This window comes from Numida meleagris, chromosome 6 (genome assembly GCF_002078875.1).
Source record: "Numida meleagris isolate 19003 breed g44 Domestic line chromosome 6, NumMel1.0, whole genome shotgun sequence".
NCBI lineage: Eukaryota > Metazoa > Chordata > Aves > Galliformes > Numididae > Numida > Numida meleagris.
The window spans coordinates 56,489,361-56,516,977 of NC_034414.1; the positions used below are offsets into that span (position 1 = coordinate 56,489,361).

Below are 27,617 nucleotides of genomic sequence, written 5' to 3' on the forward strand. Positions count from 1 at the left end.
GATGTAAGCAAACCTGGCTCTAATAACCATGGAAACAAAACATGCATGGCAAGAAAATTATTCACGCTGTTTGGAGGGCTGCTCTGGAAGGCAATAACTTACAGCCTTTGAGGCAACACAGCAAAACATCACAACAAAAAAGAAAGGAGAGGTGGGTCAACTTGCCCTTGTTTCTCCTAGGACCTCACTCAGATTCCATCTCCCGGATCTCACAGTATATATGCGTCAGGTCGGACCTCTAAAGCCATTGTCACCCTTGCAGCCATCCTGTGCCCATGTCAGTGTGCTGCTAGTGGGGATAAGCTCCTACCCTTAAGGCTGCCTTCAATCTGCACCGATGGCTAAGAGCTCTGAGTTAAAGCCTGTTGCAGTATCAAAGCCCCCCCAGCCTGCAAGCTTTGGCAGAAAGATAACGTGTAAAATAGATACTGTGCCATGCTTGGCTCAGTTCAGTTGTCCCAGTTCACTGTCAGCCCATTGCTCCCAGAGATGCTGTACACGTGTGGAACTTCTCTCTCCATGTCTGAGCAACCAAACTCCTCACCAACCCACCAAAGAGAAACCACACATACCCCCTGGCACACTGCACAGTGCCTGAAAAACAGCGATAGCATTTAATCCTCTTGGCAGCACATTACAGGAGCTTTCAGACTCCAAACAAGCTGTACACCGCCATAGCCTTCCTTGTAAAATTATTTATCATGGGTTGGTTTATAGAGTCTTTTATTAGCTTCATATTGGCTAATAATGGCCCGGAGGTCTTGCATCCATCGGCTTGACGGATTCTGTGTTTATGAGGCAGGGAGCTTGACTCCTGGAGGAGATTTGCAGTCTGGAGCCACACTGTCTGCTGGACCCGGATTCAGGGGATGCGCTGCAGTGAGGCATATGTGGTGTTAGGTTGGGTTGGGTGGCCGTGTGCTTGTGCTCTTGCTCTGGTAAAGGACTTTTCAAGAAGGAATGAGATGTGCTTGAATCTGACAGTGTCCCCCAATGAAGCCGTGTTATAAAGTATTGTGAAGCAGTGTTTTCTTAAGCTTTGGATGGTAGCCACCCCTTCAGGAATTACTGGGGGCTTTCAGGAGTTTGCCAGTTGTGATCTGTCCTGGATTCCCAGCCCTGAGAGCATCCCTTCCCTCCATTGCCCATGAACATTATGGGTACACACTCCTTTCTTCAAATCTCCAGGAAATGGGGATAAAGCCAGGCCAAAGAAAAATCACAGTTTGTTCATTACAGCGCAGGTTCTCAACAGATACTAACAGGTGGGAAGCAATGCAGAACAAAAATGTCTTTGCCAGGTAACAACAGGACAGTGGCTTTTCACTCAGTGACCTAAAATACACGTGTGTTTATGGTATTATAGTCAATACACTGGGATTTCGGGCTTATAAAATAATAATCATGTACAAATGACATGGTAGCTGTAAGATGAAAAGTCCAGAGATGCAGGTAATGTCTTCATTAGAGGCTTTCTGAGCACTTGTTTTTACAAGCTTATATAGAAATGCAGAACAAATACAGTGTAGAAGAGGAGAAAGCTTTTCTACAATCTCATTTTTATTGACCTAAATAGGGACGAGCCATAAGGGAAAAGGTAAAAGCTTTTGTTTTGGAAAATGACTGCCAGCTTCGGAGAGACATAGCTGGCAGGGACCAGTGCTAAGTGTATTGAAAGAACCTCCTGTTTCCAAATAAATCTTCGAAATAAGAAGTAAATACAAGAAGCAAAGAGGCACACCATAAAAGTGCCATTTTTTCCTCTTTCAACTTTCTTATAATTTGCAGAGAGCTCTCTCTATGCAGAGACTCTCTCAATGTCAGGAGACTAATTGATCCTATTGATTCGATGTCAAGAAACAACTCTACTGGGATTAGGCAACCACAGTGGTGACCTAAACACAGGGATTTCTTTCCTCTTACAGGAAGGAAGGCAGGAGGCAGCATTCAGGACTCAAACACGGGAACAAGCACAGGCACTCTGGGTGAGCTCTGGTAGCCCAGACACATCCTGTGGCCATGTCCAAGGGTGTTATGACCCTTATACTCTGCTGGGCTTGCACCCAGCCCATGAGCACAAGGCATTTTTGGGGGTTGCTTGCCCACCTGAGGTACCCTCCCCATGTTCACCACCTGCCCAACACTGGGAGCCAAAGGAACTCATCGACACAGGGCAGGTACTGGCAAGGTTTTTCAGTCCTCTCTCCTCGCTTCATGCTTTCAATAGCATTTCGTGTGAGCCACAGAAACCAGATGGCCCCAACATGAAGTCAGAGCACGGCAACCTCTGTTCTTTACATTTTCTGAACTTTCCCTCAAATCCATTAGTCACACAGGTCATTCTCCTACAAGGTTAAATGAAAACCTCAGCATGCTCCCTACCTGCCAGATAAAATTAGAACTTTCATTGCACAGCAAGCAGACACCCTTCCCTTTCTCCATGGGAAGTTACGAAATTATCACCAAGCTGCTTAAGTGTGACAGCAGAGATGATTTGGAAGAAACATTTAGAAGCAGGAGAACAAGATGTGCTTACTGCCAGCTCATTGCAATGAGAAAATGTAAAATGTTTTAAGTTGCTGTGTAAGAAGTGCTGGTTTAACAGCATAACCAGGATGGCATTTTCTAGGAGCCTGGAAAATACTTGAGGCCAAGGTCTCTCAGCATATGAGAAAAAGATTCAGTCCAGGAGATTTAGAGACTCTTGAAATACCACTTGGCTCAAATGTCTTTGCTCTTAGTTGGCAGCCAGGCTGCACTTTTACTGAGCTGGGAGGTTTGGAGGATGCAAAAGACACTCAACCAGGTGAAAGAGTTCTTTACTCTACATAGCTTCTGAATGCACGGAAGACTTCTCCAAGTCCAGAGCTCTGCCACAGGTCTCCTTCCAACTCTGTCTAGAACCATGTCATTCCTCTAATACCCAGCAGTGCTCAGCACACTTTCCATCTCCAGAAACAGTGTTTCTCCAGGTCACATTCTATAGACATCATTTCCAGACTCTATTTTTGGGAGCTCTGGCGCACTGCTTAGGGAAGTGTCCTGGCACTCCCATCGCAGTCCATGGGCAGAGGAGATGGCTGGGACTCAACCTCCTTATTCTGTGTATTTATGTGAAAGACAGACTCAAAATCAAGTCTCTGTCATGTACTGTTTCCTCTGCTTGGTGGGCAGCACCTTCAACTCCCTCCTTTGACTGCAGATCCCAAGAAAGATTCTATTTTCTCTTTGCTGATCTCTTCTGTGCAAACTACAAGCACTGAGGTTATTTTCTTGCAAAGTTCCCAAAGCTGTGGAGGAGCACAAAGGGTCTGAACCCTGAAAACGGTCATCTACTGCTTATGCGTAGTGAGATATATAAAACAGTCACTGTCTTGGGCAGGAGAGAGTTGCAGAAGGAGATCTCCATCTGCTGTGCAAGGAGCAAACCCACCAAAGTAGGACAGCACTGCTGCTTCCAAGCAGGCTGCACTCACAAAGAGGAGCCGAAGGGCTGGTGTGCAGACAGATGAAGACACAGGACTCCTGTTCAAATAGTTAGGTCATGACCACGGTATGTTGTGGTCTTTGGTCTCACGTTGGCTGTCCAGAGTCTGGAAACATACCTGAAAGCCAGTGAGAGTTAACCTTAGTGTCTTTTTGCCAGCTTTCTAGGAAGCATTTACTTTTGATTTCACGGTTCTAAGCTCAGGCTGTTGCCAGCACACAGCTCACTATAAAAGGAGGATAAGGAGTTCTTATTATTATCAAAATCCTTTAGGGAGTGGTGGAAATGAAAGACAGCTCTTTGATTAGGTACAAATAATCCAATAGCTGAATAATCAGCTTGGCAGCGCCCCAGTCTCTCATTCTCCCATCTGTGATGGGAGAAGAATTTGCTCTCCAAAACCTGCATCAGTCTGAGGGCTTTGCAGAAGGGAGGAAAAGGTGGCCCTGGGGTCAGTGGTTGCAGCTTGAGTGTTTTTCCAGTTATACTAACACCATGAATGAACATTTCCTTTGCCAATGAGGCTAAAAGACAGGAAATACCCCCGCATGAACAAACCCCAGCTGTGCCATCACAGCTGGCACAGACAAAACACTTGATACATACGTGAAACCCAGGGGCTTGATATCTGCTTTTATCCCAGATGGAGGGAGGATGTCCTCCTCCGTGACCCTCACCTCCTTCAGCCAACACTTCCTTCTCCAGACATCCACAGGGACACACTGAGAGTCAGATCTGTTCTCTGGAGCCACAGCAATGCACAACGAGGAGCCCTGAGGGTGCGCAGTGGACGTACCCAGTGCTGGTAAATGAGGGATCTGGGGGAACAGGAGAGGGAGGAAGCCAGCGCCAGCTAAACACACAGACAAATTGAAGACAGTTCTGCTGCAGGGATTTAAGAGCTAAGAGTGAATTGGCTGGGTGCTGGGCGAGACGTTACCACGCAACAGCGGTCTGCATGCTCTTGGTCCCCCACTGATAAAAGAGAAGTGTAGCAAATTACTCCTCTGTCAAAAGCTAAGGATCTCACACTGAGGCTTACTGGAGATCACCTGCCTGAGGAGAGGCTTTTTAGTAGCCTGTCCTATAACAAACTGTCAGAGAAAGGGTCACACCCGAAACAGTAGAATGAATTCAGTAGAAACAGCAGCACTGAATTCAGATACAAATGATTAAAAATATGGCAGATGTTCCAAATGAAGGCAGTTAAGTTGTTGACTCAGTCAGCAAGGGAAGAGGTGAACTTTGCAGGAGTTTCCAAAAGAACATTTTTAATGTGAGGTACGTAATGGCCAAACTTGTTCTCAGTGTGAGCCCAGTGACAGGTTGGTAACTTCCACAGTCCCCGATGAGCAGATAATTAAACAATAGGGTCTTATAATTGGATCTTGCAGAAAATAAGGGGGTGACACTTGGCTGGAACTTTTCTGGAACTGTCCATGGCCATTCTGCACCCCAACCACCTGGTGAAGGCACAAGAATGGCAGAATAATTGGGGCTGGTGAAGACTTCTGGAGGTGTCAGAGCAAAGCCAGCTCACAGGAGGTTGTGTGGGGCATTTTTCTACTTGACTTTTTAATATCTCCAAGGCCAGAAGGTTCACAGCACCTCTCAGTGCCTGCTTCAATGTTTGATCATAGAATCATTTGAGTTGGAAGGGACCTTTAAAGGATATCTGGTTCAACTCCCCTGCAATGAACAGGGACACACACAGCTCCATCAGCTGCTCAGAGCCCTGTCCTCTGATCTTGCGTGTCTGCAGGGATGGGGCACCACCACCTCCCTGGGCAACCTGTGCCAGTGTGTCACTACCCTTACTGTAAAACACTTTCTTATCATGAAAAAATTTCCCTAATATTAAAATGGAATTTTCCTCATGGCATCGTGCACCCAGAGGAAGCATGGGCATTGCTAAAAATGACCTTAGAGGTGGGAAGCATATTCCCAGCCCCAGAGCAGTTTGCTCTCCAGGGTGGGTGAGAGAAAGCCTTGCAGGACAGTGCCAGCATCCCCCTGTTGGGCCCTTCATGCTGATCTCAGCAAGCTGCTGTGTGGTCTGTGTGGAGAGGCTGCAGCCTGCCAACACTTTGCTCCTTTCAGCTGCTTTAATTATTCTCTCGTAATAACTCTTCTCCTTTTTCTATGAAGAACAGATGATGGACACTGATCACAGGGTGTTTCAAACACTGCTGTGTCTATCAAGGGAACACTTTCCAGCCACCTTCCCCACCTCCCTAGATCAGTGGGGGATGAGCTTGCACCACCGACTCCAGAGCCCTAACTTCAGTGGTGACAGCACTGCCAACATTGATATTAAAGTAAATGCTTTCCATGTTGGGGCATGAGTAACAATAGTCAATATTTTGGTGAGGCTGAATTACAGTTGCAACAGCTGCCTTCAGTTTTGGCTCTAACACCCTGCTCCCCAGTGAGGTACAACACATCATTTGATGAATTCCACACTCTATTCTTCGGTTACAGTTTATTAAAAGATGGATTAAAACATTGGCACAACAGTGGCCACAAGAATATTTTTCCAGCAACATCATCCCAGAAGGCGTTAGAGACGTAAAACTGTGTCTAATTCGGGGCACCATTCAGATGCAGTTTGAACTGGTGTTCAGAAAACCAGTGCTCACTGTTAAAGCAATATTTAAAAAAAAATCTAAGAAACATAACCATGTCCTCCTTTGACTCAAGGGATACACATTATTGCAAGTATGATATAATCTGAGAAGCACCTTTTGGGCTTTAAAGTCAAAGGAAATAAACCAGCAAGACACTGGAAAGACTTTGTTTGCCAGCAGCTGGCAAGCACTCATCACGAGTGAGCAGTAAGCTCAGTACCAAGCTCAACAAGTTGCCGTTCCCACTGTGTTGCCTGGATCCAGAATTTAACACAAGTTGTACAACAGGGCTACAAGATTCCTCCTGGCTTTCAGAGAAAAAGTGAGACTGACTGCAATCCAGGCCTTAACATCATGGAAAAATCATCACGGGTAATTGAGTTAGTTCCACACAATGCCATGACAAGTTATAACTCAGAAGGAGACGGGGAGATGGTGGGAGCTGAAGTCAACACAAGCCAAGAAGCAGCAACAGGCCCCCAAGTGCTGTGAGCTGAATTCCCCCATGCTCACCCCTTTGCTTTTCCTGCCAAGCATGCAAACGATCCAGGAAAGCTTAGCCAAATGCTTTGGTATGAAGGAAGGCAGGACAGGGAGCAAGGCTTCAGCGCAGAGGGATTGATCTCTGCTGCACTGGGAAGCAGAGTTCAGCTGTCTGCTATATGCCAAGCCAGTAATTCAGCCACCATCAAAGATGTGAAACACCCGCCCTGCTCAGCTCAGCATTTCCCTACGGATGAGATGCCCCATCCTTCAGACCACACCAACAGAGGGTGGACAGACAGATTTCAATGTTGGCTTTCATCAGCATCTCCTCTCCTTTTGTATGTGAGCTGCACATCTCTCATGCCATGAACGATTCAACCCCAGTCAGAGATTGAAGACTCAAGCATTATCCCAAGTATTTGCCAGATCTCACGCTGACTGACCTGTATGAGAAGGAACTTGATCTCCCACATGCCTTGAGAATATTCCGTGTCCTGTATACCCAGCAGCACCAGACACCAGAGGGCTACGTGGAGGCACTGCAACGCTCTGACGGGTGTCCTCTGGCCAGACGTCCCAAAGAGCATTAGCTGTTCCTTTTTCACCAGACATGACTCCTAGCCTCACCCTGAGAAAGTTAAAAAAATAAAAAGGAAGGATCACAGTAAGACAGAGAGATGGCAAGGAGGCATTCTGAAGTTGCAGGGCTGCCGCTTGCTGGCACCAACTAGGAATGTGCTGCAGCCAGCCATGGAGATGTTGACACTAATTACATGATAGCAACAGTGAGGGGATTTGTGGGGTTCTGTGCATGCTGCAGGGATGGGGATCCCAGTAGGCTTGGTTCAGATATTCCTTTGTGGGACTCACAGCTTCTTCCATGAAACCCTGGGAGATGCCTTCACCAACATTTTTACCTATACTTGGTTTCACACAAGCTCCCAACCCACTCTAATAGGCCATCTCCCTTATTTCTTTGAAAATCAGTTTGCATACAAGGGAGCTCAAATCTGAAGCAGTGCATGTTGTGTCTCAAAGTTGAGCCAACAAGAGGATGCTGCCTGCAGAGATGAGTAAATGTTGTCTCTAAACGGGTACCTCTGGAGTCCTTTTCACACCTCCTCCCCAAACCAGACAGATTTCCATACAGCTGCTCATTACCAACAGTATCAAACTGCATATTTTAAGAGCTGCTACTGAATGCTGAAGACAAGTCAACTTGAATGCAACCGAGAAATAAATGAGGGTAACAGCACTAACAACCTCCGTAAGACTGACACCATCCTATGCAGGCCAACCACATGCTGTACCCATAGCCCATCCCTCCCACCTGAAATAACTCCTCTTTCCTACAGATGCACCCAGCTCAGTCTTCCAGATGTCAAGTACAGCTCCATCATATGGGCTTCCTGCAATCGGAACAAGGGCTTTTCATTACTGTTCAAGAGAAGAAGCAATTTGCTTTGCTTGCAGCTTCAGCTAAACTGGGCCACACATGCAGAAGCTCAGGGTTTACATTAGCATAGCTCCAATGGCTTTTGCCAGACCATAACAGCTGTCCCCCATGTCTGTGGCAGGTTGAGTTCAAGCTGAACCCCAGAATAACAGTCAGAAGACAAAAATTAACTCTTCCAGTCTATTTCCCATATGTTCTATTTTGGTGCACAGCTTCTTGCAATAGAGGAAAAACCCTTGTATGCTGACATAAGCATTCATTATAAACATTTCAGGGCTACCAGTCAACAATCCTTTCATCTCACCGCTTAATGGAGCTGTCATCTACACAGAGGACCTCACTCAGAGCCTGATGCAAGTGTTAGGTCATCAGTGTGAAAACACCCGCAAGTGTTCACACCTTAACATGTCCTCTTCTCAGAAAGGAGAGCATATGCTTAAAGGCACAGCCATAGAGAGCTTCCACAGGCTTGCCAAAGAGAGTAAAGCTTAAGGGAAGGGCAGTTTCCACCATGCATTTCAGATATTTTTACAAAGGCAGTGACAGCAATCTCTCTGAGGCAAGGACAGGATAGCCAGTCAATCCCCATCATGGCTTTCATCTACAAACATAGCAACAAGCCTCCCATGAAGAGAGGATCTCCTCCTCATCCAGGGTGCTACACCTTCCCCAAAAAGTGTCATTCTCACCAAATGCATGGTGCAACATTGCCAAAAGGTGAAGTGGTTTCCCTGGAAACTGGAGCAGCATGTAAGTAAGTAGGAGCCCTCCTGTATGCCAGCCCCACTATGTTCTGCTGCGCTGATTACAGCCATAGCAATGATGGCACCAGGGTATAATGAGCATCTTCCAGCAAGACAAGGTAAATGCATGCCACAATAGCCCACTGAATAGCTTTAGATACAGTCAGGACTGGCTTTTTGCCAAAGCCATGCTCAGCTGACAGTGATTTGTGACGAGAAATGAGTCTCAGCTTTGTTTTAAGTGCTGGAGCTGCATCCCCAGGGCTATAGAGGATTTTTCTGACAGTGGCATCATTTAAACTAAGAATGGAGTTCATGCAGTATAGTAGGCATGAGGTTGGATTAGACAATTGTTTTTTGGCTATATGAACCTGTAACAGAGGTACTCAAGGCTCATTCAAATGGCTGTCATGTAATAAGAATAGAATTTTATTTTCTAGGCATACGTTCCTGGTCCACAGAGCCAACCACCAGAGGAGCCTAGATAGAAGGCTTTGGAAGTGGTCCTCCTCCCTGGGAGACTTGTCTTGTTGAGAAAGGAGCTCCCACTTCTATTGCTAAGGGATGGAGTCATGGTACTAAGAGGTCACGCAGGTGGGATGTACACAGTGTCCCAAAGCTCCATGTTAGGGCTTATACTGAGAGCAGAGAGAGAGGGAGGAAGAAGTGAATATGCATTGCCCCTCTAAGTCCAAAGGCATTTGGCCCCAGCCCCAGCTGAGACTGCATTGTAGCAAGCACATATCTACCTAGAATAGGTCACTCCAGTGCCTCCCACTTAATATTTAAAAGTTGCTTCTCTTCTCAGCCCCAGGTCTCCGGAGTGTTCATGTCTCAAAGCACAACCAACCACATCCACATTTTTCAGATGTGTATGGACGTTAAAAATAACCCTCGGGCTTCTCTTCAAACAGGGATGAGATCAAGCCTTCGAACAGCCCATTGTGATTCCATGTCAATTTGCAGTGATCCTTGGGGGAGCAGGGAAGGGTTGGGGGAAGAGGGAAAGGTAATTTGTAATGGAAAAAGTGATGAAACATCCGATCCTCTCCTCACCATGCAGCACACCACTCCTTCTGGAGAGCTGCCTTGCAGGAGGGGGTCTGCAAAAGAGTTGAGGAAATTCCGAGCGTGGCTGAGTGAGGGTGGCTGGTCACAAGAGGCAGAGCATGGCCAGGCTGCACGGCTGCAGAGTTGGGACCTTGGGTCCTGGTGCAGAGCGGCCAGTTGGAGCCTCACACAGTATCACTCCTTTAGCTGATTAGGCAGGAATGCAGGGGGAGAGCCACGCCTGCAGTCCTGGGGAATCCAAAAGGGAGGGGGAAAGAGGAAGAAGATGCTGTGCTGCTTGAAGAGACAACAGGGAGAGGCGTTCCTGATGCGTGGGTTTAATTATGGCTCTATCTGTGCGCTTGGAATGACAAAGGCAGGCACAAGGGTGCAAAAGGAGAAAGCTGTGGTGTCTTCAATAGGGTGACCTTGCACCTTGCCCTAGGTCTGGGTGGCAGCAGGGGCTCCTGGCTTCACACACACCTTGAGGCAAAGTAGCAGCTGCTCACGGAAACCAACCCGCAGGGTTACTCATCTTGCATTTTTTGGAGTCTCATTGTTCTGTACTGCCTGGATAAATGAGGGGGGAATGGCTGCTGCCATGCTACCAAAGGATTTCCAAGTGAATTTCTGGATGTCAAAAGGAGTTCAAGAATGGGTTGTTGTCTGGGTTGGGAAAGATTTCCAAGGGGAGCTCACCTTTCACAGTTTACATACCACTATTTTTTCAGTAAGTCTCATTGCCAGATGGATCAGGCTTGAGGAAACCAAACCAAAGCCATTCCTTTATCGGAAGCTGACTCCAGGGCGATCTGAGAAAAGGGAGGAACACCAAAGGGACTCACGCAAACAGTGGGAAAAGCATAGGGGCTGCAATTCCCAGTGTCACCCCATGCTCACTTTGGGGCTGTCTGTGCAGCAGCCCTGGATGAAGCACTGTGCAGCCCTGCACTGCTTGTTTGTTTAACACAGCACTCCGCTCGCCAAGGGAAAGCTTAGAGGGAGTTTGGCTGAGAGGAAGGGGAATTTTTGGAGGATCCAGAAAGAGGCAGGAAGCCCTCTGGTTTGTTTTTCTTCTTTTTTTTTTCCTTTATTCCCCCAATAATTTATTTTTCATTGATTTTGGCCTGTTACATATTCTTTTTCCTCCCACTCTTGGATGTAGAGAGCAGGAGCAAAAGACAGCAGACAAGAGGGGAACCATCTCTTGACAAGAGAGATAGGGCAAGTCAGGCCCCCAAAATGCCCATTAATCCTGCAAAACAGAAAGAAATCATCCTCTCTTCTACCATCCTCCACCATCACCATCCTCAGCAAACCCTTTCCCAAAATGCAACATGCTGGTGTGAGGCTGCATTCAGCAGTGAGCAGGGGTAAGGCAGATCCATCTCTCTGCATTGCACATACCCTCTGCAGCCCTGGCTCCAGCACCTCCAGCTACTGGCACTAGGCACATATGCATGAGGGGACATGGGTGACACAGGAAACTCTCAGCAGAAGGGCAGGGGAGGACTGTCACAAGGATTGGATGAGCTCTGCCCATCCTCCCTGGTTTCTTCAACCCTTCCCAGTTCTGCCTCCCTTCTGCATGGGAGGGTGATGTGCACAGGGAGAAGGCAGAGGGGATGAGAACACAAAAAAGTTTGCACAGTGACACAGGAACATGCACAGACACAAAGAAGTGGAATGTGTGCTGAAGTGCTCTTGGTCAGGGGACTCCTCATGGTAGGTCCTACTGATGGGGCCAAGCTGTGCAGTCCCTCATACTGTACACGAAACTATCGGGACACTTCTGTCATCTTGTGCTGATACAGGTGGCAGTGATAAATGCAGGAGCAAGGCTGAATATGGCAAATTTATGGGGGTAGCTCAAACTCGTTGGAACGTCACCTTTCTTCTGGCTCCTGGAAAGACATTCCATCCTTTTCCCTTCATATCCTTCCCTTTGTTCTCCATCCTGCCTCCCTTCCAGCCATCCAGCCACCATTTCTTTCATCTCTCAAGGCCTCTCCTGCTGCAATCACTGCCAGAGTCCTTATCCTCCAGCTTCCACCCTGGCTTTGCTCCAGCTCCCACCTAGCTGTCTCCATTCTCAGAGCCGGTTCTCTGCCTTGCAGGCTCTCAGGACCCATATTCCAGCTGTGTCCTCCTGGTTGCTCCAAAATGACCAGCTGTGCTCTGCATTTTCAAGTTTTTGCTCCTTTGTCCTCGTGATTCAGATCTCTCCCTGTTTTTTTCCGTCTTCTCAGCCACTCCTTGCACTCCCCACAGAATCAAGAATTGTGCTGTGAGCAGTGTCAGCTCCCTTCCGAAACCACCCTTCACCAAGGTGCCTACAGAAAGGCATGAATAAGGCTAGTCATGTGCTAAGACCTCTGGCCACTCAATAGTTTCTCATTATTTCTTTGCTCTCCTCATTCTGTCTGTCATCATCTGAGGGCTCTTGTCTTCAGCTGCGATGGGGCTGCTTGCTGGCACACAAATATCCTTTCATTTGGAGCAGGCCGTGACGGGGCCTCTTCAGCATTAGAAAAATTGTATATAAATAGCTCACAATGCACCTCACCCTTGTGATCACCACAGGAACACAACTAATGAATGAGCCCATGGCATTCAGACTGTGATTATCGCCAGCATTTAGAGAAGCATTCTGTTATCCCAGCACCATAGCCACGACTGGTGGGATTTACCTTCTCAGGCTCTTTCCAGCAGCACTGCCCATGGTCCTCCAAACAGCCATCAGCTGCCGATGGTGCTCTTGGTTGCTATTACAGAGGACAATATGGGCAACTCTGGATTCAGCAGTAATTTTGATGGATGTGGAGCAATAAAGGTTAATTAAAAGAAAGAGATGAGAGGAAACAATGAGCAGGTTGTATCAACTGTGTGTCAGAGCACATTTGGCATCAATTCTCCCTGCCCCGTGGCATCTGCAGAGGAGGTAGAATAGAGACTCTTTCCTAAAATAGCTGAACCACCACACACAAGACTTATCCAAGTCAGGATCAGAGCAAGCGCAAATTATTGCACATTGCAAAATATTTTACATTTTATTCTAGGGAGAGGGGTCAGCCTCCCATTGCTTGATGAACCATCAAGTGCGCCCTGCCAGCAGCTGGAGAGCTAATTACAGCCCCACGCCTGCCCCATGGGACCTCATTCCTTTTTCCAGGAATGGGGAGAGAGGTCCCTGCTCACACCACTCTCCCCATTTAAGAATTAGGCTTGGCTGTTCTGTTTTGTTTTTCTTTTCTACATGTACGCAAACAGAGAGCTAAAACCTGGGAGTACATCTGCCAAAAAGCAGTTGGAAGTGGTCACTCTACATAAACTCCATTAAAAGTTTAATGGAGTTTACTCCAGTAAAAATGCCTGCTGCCTCTTTGTTAGCTTTTTTCCAGTTTTTTTTTTTTTTTAATTGACTTTCTCCTGTTTTTAAAATCATGTTCTCTAGGACAAGGATAGAGGAGCCCCTTAGGCAGGTTTAGGTGGTGCCTCAGGAACATGTTAAGGACCATGTATCAGGGACACAGGCAAGCAGGAGTGGGTTTTGAGATCCAGAGGGAAACTGAGAATCCCATCAGAGGAGGGGAGCATCTGGAGCAGATAGCTTAGGAGGACAGAAGTGATGTGGGTGGGGTTCTTTCAGAGGTCCTCACCTTGACTAAAATGTGACAGGTTTCTACAGAACAATGACTGTGGTCCTTTTTAAGACCTGTCACCTCCTGGGGCACCTTCAAGTGCTGCCTCCCAGCGTTGTGCCACACTATCAGCACTCAAGCCCCTGTTCACACATCCCTATAAAATGAGGTTTCCACCACTCTGCTATGTATACTCCTTGACAACAGGTTCCAGTGGGCAACAAATCTCATATATCAGCATTGCAGATGGAGAAAAAGTACTGCTGGGTGTGCAAGGGTTCCATTTCCTGCAATAAGGCTCAATGGCCCTGATCCCACTGCCACAGTGCGAGGGTTTGGACTACCCAGCAGGACACATCCTCCTACCCTGAAGGGCAAGCAGAGGCAGAGGCAGTGTGGAGGACTGTAGCACCGCAGACAAATTTCAGCCTCACTCAAAAACAGAGCTGTCCTACCTAAGAACAAGCCAAGGATCTTGCCTTCCTCGATGGCATCAATAGATGGCAGTTGGAGCATGGTTCACTCCACTGGGACCAGCCCCAAGTGAGTTGGGGCCTGCAGGTGTCACAGCCCTCCTGCAGACCTGTGGGTCCAACACTGCCATTGTGTCTTGATCACCTCCACCATGCAGAGCAGAAGGGTCCTTCTCTGAGCCTTGGTGTATGATACGAGGCTCTTGGCAATGGCTGGTGGAGACCAGAAACAAGCTGTTCCACCTCCCACCAGGGTCCCAACACAGCTGTTATCTTCTCCCTTGTGCTCAGTGCACAGATTAGAACTCCTGGGATTTCAGACAGGGATCAGCAAGGCACTCTGTTTAGCTTAGCCACCCTTCAATACCACCATTCTGAAATACTGGCGCTCTGCATCAGCACACAGGGTTTTATTTGTGCTAGATGAGTGACTCTGAGCCCACCACCCAGATGGGATGGTTAATGTTATTGTTCTGCCTCAACAGCGTGAGATTGAATTTCTACACCTCTGTTTCTCTAAGTGATGCCCATGCTCAAATGCAGAGAGGCCTTTTCCCTTACTCATTACACGCACTTGCAGCCTGTGGTGGCTGCAATCAGACCAGGTTAAAAGCAATCCCAGCCCTGCTCTGCCAAGCCTCTACTTTAGGAATCAGAAAGCATTTAGCCTCAGTGGCTATTTCACGCCAGCACCAGAAGCTCACATAGTAGCTATTGATAAAATATTCTGTTAGCACTACAGGGAGCTTTCTCTGATGGCCCAGCTGTGAGAACATTTTCCAATGTTATGCACTGCATGCCTATTAGAAATAAATGCATTTGCTGAATTCTCAAAGAGCTGGCTTAACGACGTCGAGTACGGAATGGAGGGATGCCAACATGACACAACTACTGCATCGCTATTTAACATTTTGAGCACACTGGCTTAAAAGCATAAGCGCTGTTCATCCAGGTTTATGAAGGTGATGAAACCCAATTCACATCATGCCCTCCAGTGGCATAAGACCAGGATATTATCAGATGACTTGATCGCATCCAGATCTCACATTTCCTCCTGGTCTCACTGTGTGCCCCATCCCTTGTGTTCACCATTTCCTTGGTTGTTTGTTCCAGTGGCTAATCACTTTACCATGATAAATGTGCTGCTTAATTCCGTCTTGTGCCTGTCTGCCATCAGCCATAGGTCCTTGCTCTGTCCTTCCTGTTCACAGGGCAGTGACAAAGGAGCTGTGGCTTCTGCTCCACAGCCTGTTCAAGCCTTTCTGTGCTGCAGGGCCATCTCTTACCTTCCAATGTCCTGGAGCATGACACAGTGTCTCCAGGAGGTGATGGACCATCCAACACAAGTGACCTCTGCTTCTCTCTGAATCTGTAATGTGATGTTCAAATGTACCTTGTAAGAACAGACCCAGCTTACTAAGCAACCTGGGTCACTGTTATTATCTTAATTACCTCTTATCTAACCCCACATTCCTCTCTCTAAAAAAAAGATACTTGAAATATCACAGATCAGATGGGGTAAGGCATCAGGGTTACAGCTTTAAAAACACATCCAGAAGATTTTCCCCTGCTGTTCAACTCTTCCCTTTATCTCCCTTTGCCACTGACATTCATCAGCTCTCACAGCCTCTCAGATCTTTCCTGAAAGAGAAAAAATAGGCAAGGAGTGAAGTAGAGCTGGGTGAGAAATGCTGGGAATACACATCATCCAACCATGCTGCAGATCTACTGAGACCCAGGTACATGCCCGCTGCTAGCTATAGAATTTTAAATGCAGTGGGTACCTCACAGCCTCTAAGTCCTATAGCAATTGGGTATCCCCAGCCAGGTAGGAGGTAGGTGGTGGCTTGTATTGTGTGGTCCATGGAGCCTGTGAAATTATCTCTTGCAGGTATCCTTTCGTCCATGCTGGATATCTGTCCCTCCTTCCATCCATCCAACCCTCCATCCATCCATAATGGATGTCTAACTCCTTGTCCATCCATGATGGATGTCCATCCCTCCTTCCATGACAGATAGCCATGCATTTGCAGACGACACAGACAATGGCACAGGAGGACCTGGGACATGGTGCAGCTGCACTCAGCCCACGCACTGGGAGCTGGCACCCAGTGCAGCAGCAGCTGAGCTTCCATACTGCAGCAGCTCTGCTGTGCTCCCCTGTGCACACAGGCACGCTCTGTTGGAGGCGCGAGAGAGAGTGTCTTTTCAGCTCTTTTGCTTCAAAGTGGAGGGATGTTTTTCTGCAAGACTGCCGCAGGGACTTTTAGACAGGCTTCCCATTCATCCAGAGGTCAATTAACATAGGCACCTTTGGTGGTATTTCAGAAGCCCCCAGGTACCAGAGGGCTTTGAAACACTGCCTTGCAAGCACAGAGCCAGGCTCTGTGAATACCTGGACCCACACAGCAGCACTGAAAGCCAACAAGCTTACGAGCCCCTGGTTTTGACAAACGCTCATTTTGCTCTACTCTCCATATACCACTGCCCTGAAAGAAAGAAGGGCTGGTGTAATTGGGGTGCCCTAATTTGGTGGTTGCACTATTACCCATATGCAAAAACTCTATTTTTCTCACAGCCATGGTGTTGAAAGAGCAACACTGTGAGAGCAGTGGTAACTGAGGGAGACAAGGACACACTGTAAGGCTAAACCTCTTTTTTTTCTTGCAGCCCAACCCCATTCCTCTGTCCTTTGAAACATCCCTGCTCAGAGTGCCAAACAGATAGCATCAGAAGAAAACAACTGTCACTTGAATCTCCTGGAGAAAAGGCCAAACCTCCCGCACTCTCTGTACAGTTTACATAGGGGAAAAATGAAATGAAATGAAATAAAAACATGCCTTGACTTGGCAGGTCTGCTCCTGTGAACCCAGAAGGATGTTTGACCTTCTAGATGAGCACCACATTCTCCTTACACTTCCAGAGAAAACCTCCACAGTTCTGGGAAGTCTGGGGAGGGATTCAGTGAGGGCACTGAGCATCACTACAAGCAAACGGGAGGCCAGGCTGGGAGACCAGAGAAGCCTGGATGGGCAGAAAGGATGCAAGGTGTTTTTACCACCCCAGGACTAACCACAGCTATTGGTGTTTCCCGACAATAACTTGTTTGGGCAAGGCTCGTGGTTGGGTTGTGTCAGGAGAAGGAAGAGCAGCCCAAGCATTAGCACTTTCCTCTTGCCATGCTGGTCCCTTGGAAAGTGCTCCTGGTGCAGACTTGGCAGCAGCCAGCAGGACGCTGAATGAAAGGGACATTTAGAGCTCAGACACGGGACAAACGATGCTGATGATAAATCCATCCCCCGACGCTGCGCGGACACGGATGTCCACAGCTAAAATAAACAAATGGTCTGGGTGAGCTGACAGGCTTGTTTAGATTCCGCTCGGGATAAATCGCAGTGCCCTTTGATCCCGTGATGTTTTTGGCGCCTGTGTTGCTGTCTAGCAGCAGGGTATATTTTTCTGTCCCAAGGAGCAAGTGGATGCAGCTGCCTATAGCTGATTTATAGTAGGAAACGATTCACGGGAAATCAAAGCTTCTCACACAGTCTGAATTGCTGTCTTTTCACCTCCACCATCGATGCAATGATTAGAGCTCTAGGGACTTTGGTGGGGAAGATCAGCAAAGCGTTCTGTGCTTAGCATAAATCACTTTCTGCTGTGACTCACGAAGGATGCTTGCAGTGGGCTGCACCTGCCTGCACATCCTGGTGCACTGACAGCATGTTTGTTCAATCTCAATCCAGAGATTTGAGATCCGCATTTGTGTGCTCGCTGCAGCAATCTGCTGGGCAGCAAAGTGAGGGCAATATGCAAGCATACTAGACCTTACGAAAATGTGCTTATCACACATGCACACTGCATTACCAGACATATACTTTAGGAGCTGGTTACTGCTTGCAGTTTCTGATAACTGCTCACATCAGCTCGGAAGCTGATGAAGCACGTGTTTATTACTGCAAAAACTTGAGACCCCATGGGACATTCAGCAAATATCTCTGTGCTTCTAAGAGAAGATTTGGCTCCCATTGCATCCACTGCGAGTGCAAATATGAGTGAAACGAGGAGGATTTGCCATCAGCGTAATCAGAAACATGGTGAAAGGGAAGGATGGGATTAAGACTTGGCTGCTGGTAAGCATATGTCACTTCAATTAATCGTGCGGAAATTTCTATGCTCGTGATAGCGATAAAAATCAAATAAAAGAAGTGTGAAAACTCAGCTCGGGGGTACACGCCTGGCTAGTTAAATATAGAGGTGTTTGTATGCATACACACAGGTCCACATTGAATGATTATTAATATAAATAAAGGTCCAGATCTTCATGTTAGAAAAGCCAATTAGAGCTCCCGGCTCCTCCTGGCTTCCCCAAGATCTGGCTCCTGGGGTGAGTTTTCAGCCACTCTGACATCTCCACACTCCTCGAGCTTGAACAGTGCCAGTGTTCAGGCATTTATCTCTATTAACCCATGACCTCGCACAGCTCACATCTGCACAGCATGACCCATGCACGGCCGCTGACCTACTGTTCTCAGATCACTTCGGGTTTTCCCCTCTGTTTCATCCCCCTGGTACAGGAGGGGTGGCTAAAACCTGGGGAGAAGCTCTATTTGGAGGGGCTGTTCCCAAAAACTGCCTTCTGGAGACCTACAGTAGACTGGGCCCATAATAGACAACAAAGGAGGGACTTGAAGAAGCTGAGAGGTAGCAGTACTCTCTTATCATAAAGAGAAAGGGCAGGGTAGGCAACAAGTATGCCAAGCCTGCAGCAAATGCACCCTTGGGGGCATGGGAGCACACACAGAGGCATCAGAGTAAGGGGCATTTATAGCCACATCCCTGGCATCGACTTGATGCCACTGAGAAGCAGGAAATTACCTAGCTGGTCAAGTTGCACCACCACAGTTTTATTCTGTGGATTAAGCATAAGCAAAATCCCCACCCAACAGAATCACAAGGCATTCACAAGGCCAAAAACATGCCCAAGCCACACCAGTTGCGTGGGCAGACTGGGACATGCCACACAGCAATCCATTGCTCTGTACCCATTGGTCCTACATGCACACCCTGAAGAACTCCCTGTACATCTGGGAGAAGACTCCAATGATCTAAGCACAGGGAAACAGAAGTGGCTGGTTTAATCTTTTTGCAGAGAAGGCAGGATCTGACCATACCTGAAAGCAGCTGAGGCTGTGGGAAGCGCCAAGAACTGCAATGTGTTCCATCCCCTAAGCACTTAGTGGCTTGCTCTAATCAGTGCAGCTAGCCAATTTCACTTTTATTTTTGCAAACCACTTTCTTTGTAGTGGATATTTGGTTTGGAAAAACTTTTTTTTTTTTTAAATGATTGCAATAAGTTGCATTTGTTGGCATTATTAGCAAAGATTAAAACCAACCCAGCAAGCGAGGATATTTCTCCAGTAAAAGAATGACAACGATATGAAATATCTTACCCCTGTAGTTTGTCTTTCATCAATGTGAGACCAAAGTTCTTTCAGCTTGGGCTAATTCCAGAAGAGAAAATTGCAGTAGAATGACTTTTTCATAATTTGGAAGAATTGCATGTAAAAAGATTCACTTGCCTTTTTACACTGAGATGCCTTCCTATTCGGGGTGGTTAGCAGGAAGTTTTTCCTCTGGAAAGACCAGTTGGTCTTTTTTCCCCAATCCGTTTCCCTCCCACTGGCAATGTTGTCTTTCAAAACATATGACATGTTTATTTGATCTTCCTTTATTTTAACTGGAAATCTGACTTCTTTCATGATTGGGTGGGATGCATTTAATTAACAAAAAAAAAAAAAAAAAGAAACACCTCATTCATTCATCCTCATGCCTTTTTAAACAATGCTGTACTGGTAGGTAGATACAGGCATACTGTTTTTCCCTCTCCATATCTGACAAGGTCAGAGAAGCAGGAGCCATGAGCCAGCAGTGCCAAGAAAGCCAATGGGATCTGGGGTGCATTATAAAGAGAGTGGCCAGCAGGGCAAGGGATATTACCCAGAGAGGTTGTGGTGTCTCCTTGTCTGGAGATGTTCAAAACACACCTGTGCAACCTACTGCACTAGCAGGGATTTGGACGGGATGATCTCCAGAGGTCCCTCCCAACCCCTGCAGTTCTGAGATTCTTTGGGGCAGAAAAAAGTAAGGATTTTGTTTTTATAGATCAACGCATATTTCTCTTCTGAAATTCATGGCAAGGTTGCCAGCATGAGCCTAGAATGGGGGTAGGAAATGAGCAGTCAGCTGCTCTTCCAGAACCCTTCTGGCCTAGTTCTGATCAGCAGATCTGGATCCCTTTAGCCTCTTCAGCATAGCTCCAGAATTAAAAAGTACATAACAACTGCAAAATATACCCCTGAGACTCCACCCAGTTCTCACAAACATGCCCTAGTACACGTATTTACCAAGTAAGAGTTCAAGTATTGCATTTTATAGCTCTTTTCCATGCCAATACTGAAGCAGAGAAGCAGATGATGCATGCCAGCTCAGCCTCCATAGGAAAAACTCACTAAAACCTACTCAATCGAAAACATGGGATCCCTTGTGAGATTAGGTGAAACAAATTTAGGTGTCTGCATGTGAGCTAGGTCTCTAAACTCCTGTTATCATGTCTGAAATATTAGAAAATCCTATAATAGACTGATATATATTAAAATAAGGTAACATTGCCAAGTGAGACAAGGGTAAGGATAGCAAATCATCCATCATCATCTCCAAATGGTGGAATAGCACCAAGTTAGATACCAAGAATAAAAAAATTCAAGACTGAACACCAAATAATAACTGGCATTGTTGAGCCAAAAGGATTTCATCTACTTCATCTAGTATTTTGAGAGGTTTAAATTCACATTTCAGAAGAAAAAAACAACTCTCCAATATTTGGAAGATTTTAAGAGATCTTGTATTCCAACCTGAAAGCTTTCAGCTGTACCTAAGAGACAAGACTATTGAAGAGGTTAAGTTCTTGGTAAGTAAAGTTCTTAGCAAGCAATCTTCCCCCACTGAGTTGGCCTCTTCAAGTTTCTATTTGTGCTGCTAATGAGGTTCCCACAATCTCCAGGAAGCTGGTCTGAGTTCTAATTAAACAAGACTTGAGGAACTATTCTGCCAAAGTAAGCGCTGGATCTGCCCACCCCATTGACTGAGTAATGCAGCCTGGATACGTGCAGGCTGGAAATGTAAATCCTATTTTGACATGGAGAGTTATATTCTCCAGTGAGGGTGCTTTCTACAGCTGCAGCATTTATTAAACTTTTGCCATCATCCAAAAACAACACTCATAACTTGAACAGTCCCCAAGGCTGGAGAGTCTTCCAGGACTCTTCTGGCCATGTTCTGATCAAGAGATCTGGGCTCGTCTGACCTCTTGAATGTGGTCCCAGACATTAAGGAACAGGACCCAGAAAAATACAGCCCTTGGATTCCATCCAGTCCTTTACATAAATTACACATGCTCTTAGGTTTACTGGTATTAGAACATCCTCGTGAAGCTGCAGAATTCCAGAAACAAAGATGGCATAAGCATGAGGGCTGAAAATGCCTGTTTGGCCTTAGGTACAACATGTCTTCATGAATTTTCCAGTTCTATTTAATAATTAGTATATGTATTTAGTTATTATCAAAACTATTTTAATAGGTGAGTTCCTAAATGCTTTCATTCGCTCTGAATCAAAGTGTCAAGCTATCCATTTGATGGAAGTTGAAATTGTGCCTTCCCCGTGAGTATCACTGTAAGAAAAGGAGATGATGAAAAAATAAAAGACCAACTTCTGTTCCATTCTCATCACACACAGATTTTTGTTGTGTTTTGCGCCAGGTCCTGACGAGGGCCAGCAAAGAGCAGTGGTGTAACTCTCCAAGGATGTAGCAGAGACAAGATAAGCGTCTGTCCCCAGCCAATACAAACCATCCAGTCTGTGAGCACTCAGGCATGTGACAGTGAGTGCAGACCCTGACCAGACACAGGTTTTCCAGCCAGTGTTCTCAGACAATCCCATAGTCCCCAACCACTCCATCCAGACTGAGGAGAAGCAATCTTCACACAGTCTGTGAGACATAAGAAAACAGCCCATGCGTGTATATTGAAGGAATATGTCCATACTCAAGCCAGCCAAGACCAGTGATGGTGGAGAACATTCAGCTTCCTTGTGCTCTTCCATGGAACACAGCACTTGCCCATGCCCATGCTACATGGTTGGGAGCATGTTTGTCCCAGATGGTGCTTACACAGGGTAAGAAAGAAGAAAGTTCGTGTTCTCTTCTCTCCTCTGTACCTGCCTCAGGCTATATTTCCCCATGAAGGGGACTGCCAGATGCCCTGTGGTTATGTAGGGCTGCATGAGCTGATCACAGGACAGGACCTTTCAGGCTCAAATCCTTAGGGGCTATGTATACCACAATAAAACTGGAATAAACCCAGAAAATGTTCCCTTTTCCTAGCAAAATATTTTAAAGGCTTTTTGGTGATAAAGCAGTGTTATCACAGGAACTGAGAGCCTAAGAGGAAATATTAATGATATATATGGTCAGATCAGCAAGAAGGTGTGAGCAAGGAGCTGCTGCACTACATGGTTAGCTGCTTGCTCGTATTGCACATCAAAGCAGCTGCACAGAATGAGACCAGGGAAGCAAATTGATGGCAAATGTTAGCAAGATGCAGCTCTGGAAATACCCTGCTCCAAACCAGAAGCAATGAGGGAGCCAAGAGGCACAAAGCTGAGTGTGGAGAAAGGCAGGCTGCTAACCCAGTCACTTTCCAGCCTTCATAGTCCCAATCCGAGATCCTCCGGCATAGGTGGATGGACTCCCATCGACTTTTTCAGGGCTTGAATTCAGTCTTTTAGGAACCAAGACAAAAGAGCAAGAGCTCGACTTTAATTGATGACTCATCCATCACCACAGCTCAAACTCATTTTGACAAGTAGAGGGAAAAACCCACAAATTAAGTGACCATCGCCTGCCTTCCCCTTTCTTACTGATTGTAAAGGAGAACTTTTGACCTTTCTGGCTCATACACCATGGCTTGGCAGGAGCTGGTTGCTCACCCCGGCTGAACTGTGCCATGCATGTATCCCCATACAAGAGGTGCCTTTCACGTGCTAAATGATCCTTCTCCCCCTCCTCTGCTCTATCACAGCACTATAGGAACAGACAATGGCACAGCTCTATGGCAGAGGGAGGAGGCTCTCATTAGGAGCCTCTCGTTAGGGTTGAAAGACTGGCTGGATCATCCCGCTGTCATTTGTGCTTCGTGCTGATTTCCAGAAGAGGCTAGTGGGAAGCACAAGCGCTCTCCTGTGGGGATTTTTACCTCCAGGTGAGATGACCAGCAGCGGATGCGCTTGCGTAAGGCATGGTTAGGATGCTGGCAGTGGGGTCTGAGAGCAATAAAAGACTGCAGACAAGTCAAAAATTTTGAGAATACTTCCAGGTCTCAGGGCAGGTTTGAAAACTTTAAGCCCATCCTAAATTAGAAGGACTGATTGAATGCAAGCATAGGCCCTCTGCAAACCTTCCCAGCAGCACAAAGAGTGACAGTTTCTGGGTCAAGGGGTTTGGGTTGCGAACCACTGGGTACCTTTGGGACACATGCACAGGGACATGGCTCCTTGGCACAGGAATGGGCTCTTCCTGCAGTAGAGTCCATCTCTAAGTCAGCATTACTCTGCAATTAAATGAAGAAGGCACCCATTGCTTTGAAAGCCACTGAAGCAGATATGATGACATGGAGAACAGGTAATTACCAGGGAAAGCAAAAATATTCAGTCAACTAACGGCAAAGTAAGGTGTTTGCCATCAAATCATTCCTCCAACCAAAATATTGTCCAGAGGTGGCATTTCCTGTCCGGATATATGTCCCCTTGCCCCATCAGGATCAGATAAATTGTTGAATAGAGGCTGATAACCATGTGGAGTTATTGTGCCTGGTTTTAATTCAGGGATGAACCACAAGAGGAGCAAATGCCATCACAAAACCCCCAGATTTAACATTACCATGAGGGGTTATCAGAGAACCATCACAGTGGTCTGGTTCCAAGACTGCTTTTCAGACAAGCAGCCAAATCTGGAAAAAGAAGAAGCTTCAGGTAATGCTGAAAAAGCATTTCAAGTTTTCCTATAGGGCACATATTGCAGGTCACTCTGAGCCCAGTGCCACACTCCTGCCTTGGAGTGCAGAAACGCTGTCTATTGCTCTTGAAAAGATGGAACTGCCTAAGCAGCTCAGCCCTCTGTGTCTGTGGACACATCACTGAGGCACAATAAATAAAATAAAGTCCTGCACTACTGCATTCAGGTCCATTTTCTAACCGTCAGGGGTTAGATTTACTGACAGCTCACCACCATCATGAAGAAGGGCAGCTTCCACCATTGATTTTAAGAGCCTGGGAGGTACTTGACACCTTGCCCAAGGTTCTCTCCCAGAACCCCATGCACCTAGAAAGAGAAACATCTGTTCCTCAGGACTTTCCTTGTTGTCATATGGTCCCTGCTAAGTGCCTGTCCCCAGGCACAGCCAGGGACCTGCTCTGATAAAAAGGAGAGGGGTGGGAGCCCAGCTGGGCAGCAAGCCTGGCCAGCTGTGGGGACCGGGAGATGAAAGGCACGTGTATTTTGCCAGGTGATCCCAATAGCATCTCAAATCCCTGGTTCTCTCACTCTGGCTTTAGCCCCAAACCAAACAAACCGGTGCCAGTTTGAGGGCTGACTGATTTGCGCCTCTTGTTGTGTTTTCACAGTTAGTGGTCAACTAGAATTCAAAGGGGAAGGAAAAAAAAAAATAGTAATAGCAAATTGATAAGATTCCTGACAGCTTTCTGGGGCTTGAGTCCCAGGAAAGGCAGGGCTGGTCCAGCACCAGAACATCAAAGTGAAGAGCGAGGAGAGGCATCCCAGCAGGAGCCAGTGAGATAGCCGCCTGCTTGTTCATTTTGCCTGTGGATAAGGGCACATCTGGGGACATTTGGACCCCTGGGGCTGGAGCATCATCCAACACCCCCCAGGTCAGAAACAAAGGGGCCTGAGGTCAAGAGGATTAGAGGGTATGGTGGGCATGGGTTGATGGTTGGACTAGGTGACCTTAGTGGTCTTTTCCAACCCTAATGGTTCTATGATTCTACGATTCTCTGTGAAATGCAGCTCTGTAGCTCCATAGCCAGGAGATTAATCTTTCTGTGTCAGACCTAAGGAAAGACTTATGTGCTCAAACGCTTGTCTCTGCCCCAGCCCCCACACAGTTCTATGATCTGAGCAAAATCCAGGCTTCTCTGGCAAGCCTCACCCTCAATCACAGCCTTTGAGAATCGGAGAAAAGCGGGATTAAGGAGAGCGTCCACCGCACAGCTTGGCAGGGTTGCTCAATGCTGGAGGCAGCAGTGCTCTGGCACCTGCCAGGTGCCCGGGTGGGACAGACGGGTGGATGGACAGACAGAAATGGGACAAGGAGCTGGACAAGGCTCTCTGAAGTTGGCTGTCTGCAAGGCTGAGATGCACACAGCACATCACTTCCCCATGATGGCACACACAGTGTTGGCTGCAGGACAGGGGTTAATACTGGGATTAGTCTCTGGAAATCCCTGTGGGTGTTCTGGCTGATGGCAGTCACTCTGATAAGGTGTGAAGAAAGAGGTCTGCTGGGCAAATGGGCTTTAACATCTCCCGCCCTGTCTTCAAGGTGGATCAGCCTCAGTAGCATCTCTAGGATGGGGATTTCTGCCTGTGCCTTCCTTGCCTGTCCCTCTCTCATCCAGACCAATCTGCTTTGGGCAGGAGAGGGGTTCACTGTGTAGCTTAAATCTCTTAATCCTGGAGCTATGTGAGTTGTTAAGAGAAGAATGCTGTCAGAAAGAAAATTGGAAAAGCTGAACCAAATCGACCTCAGAAAACAGAGGGGAGTAAAAATCCCCAAGTTAAAAATGAATGCCTTGTGTGACTCCTAAGCCCAGCTTTGTTTCCTCGGGATGCTGCAGGGCTGCAGCCCCACACACAGTCCTGGCACCGCATCTGAGCAGCCTCTTGTTGTTCAGACCATGGCTTAGCCAAGCTCCATCAGATACAAGCTGGTAGTATGTCTGAGACCTAGAGATCCATGAGACCTACAGGGATGGCTGAGAGACACCAGCTCTGCTCTAAGTAAGAAGAGAAAAAGGGAAGTGAAGATGTTCTTGAACATCTCCAGGGACAGTGACTCCATCACCACCCTGGGCAGCCTGTGCCAGTGCATCACCACTCCTGGGAATAAATGTTTCCTAACGCCCAGCCTGAACCTCTCCTTGTTCAATTTAAAGCCATACCTCTTGTCCTGTTCTCTCATCTTCAGCCAAAGGGGACGTGTCCTTTCATAGCAGTTTGTTGCCCATCAAGAACCGAGGACATTTCTCCCCTCAGAGTTAGTGAGGGGCGGAGGTTTCTGGTGTGTTCCTGCAGCATGTCTCCAGCCTGTCCCTCTGTCAATCTGCACAGACACAACCAGAGTCTGGGGATGCATGCCACCCACAGCAAAGCAGCACGTTTCAGACCATGCCCTATTAAAAAGTTCAGCAGTACAACGCAGAAAACAATTAAAAACTGACAATGACAGATGAGTTCATTCCACCCCAGCTGGAAGCACTGCTTGTGCTTCCCAGAGACATGGCCTCTTGCTCCCAGCGTACTCATGTTGTGCTCCTTGTCCATCCCATAACCCTGCCTGGGACAGCACGCCTGCACTCAGGAGTGTGGGCTGTCAGCACGAAGCAGGGTTGCTTTGACTTTACTCAAAGGGAGCACAAACACGACCTGCTCGTGCAGCCAGCAGGAAAGCATCCCTTTTTGTTTCCTAAAAATTATCATCTTCCTGCACCCTGTCTGATTGCAAGCGTTGTTCTGCATGGAGAGCCAGCCCATATCCAACCATTAGCCCCGTAAATATTCCCAATGTGTTGTTTCAGTGCAAACCTCCTCGAGCCATTGCCCTCCCCAGCAGCAGACTCGGTGGCGACGTGCAGGGCAGCCCGAGCCAGAGCCTCCTGCCACAGTCAGCAAACAAGCGTGTTTTATATTAGGCACATTAAGAGGGAACAGTCCTGTTGCAAGGAATATTAAATTAAAGGAAAACAGCCAGGAGAAGGATTCAGCCCTGGTTATACACAGAGGAACACAGGACCAGCTGTAGATTTGAAGCATGTGGCAGCCCATTGTAATTTCCTCGGTCCGTTTGAGCTGTCTGAAGTTACGGTCACAGTTATGGTCGTGTTTCAGAACTCCAAATTCACTTTTATGTTATCTCCTCCGCCACTCGGGGCAGTCATGTTATGCCATAAAGTCTTTTGTGCCGTGACGGTGAAAAGGAAAATCCTCTGTGCTCCCACACAGAGTTTGAAGGCACAGCACAGCCACCAAGGTCTGTAAGGTTCCTTGCTTATGGCACAGCATCAGCAATGCAAACCTTCTTCTTGCACCCCAATAAAGCAGTACACCTGCCCTGCTTCCTCACCTGGGCAGACCCTGACAGTATCACAGTCACTCTCCTGCTCCAGTTAATCCTCCCCAACCTCACAGACCTTTTACGACACACTTTCTCCTCCCCTCCAGTCCCTATCCACCTCCTGTCAGCCTGGAGCACTTGGATGACGTATGAGATTCCCCAGCTAGAATTCACAAATACCAATAGGAAATG

At 47.2% G+C, this 27,617-nt stretch overlaps 1 long non-coding RNA gene across 1 annotated transcript; it reads right to left on the bottom strand.

The window, feature by feature from the left end:
• Positions 154-26,455, bottom strand: LOC110401753. Its single transcript, XR_002440571.1, has 4 exons — positions 26,254-26,455; positions 7,044-7,228; positions 4,165-4,305; positions 154-3,605 (listed from the first exon to the last, which is right to left on the bottom strand). It is a non-coding gene; the product is annotated as an uncharacterized LOC110401753 (long non-coding RNA).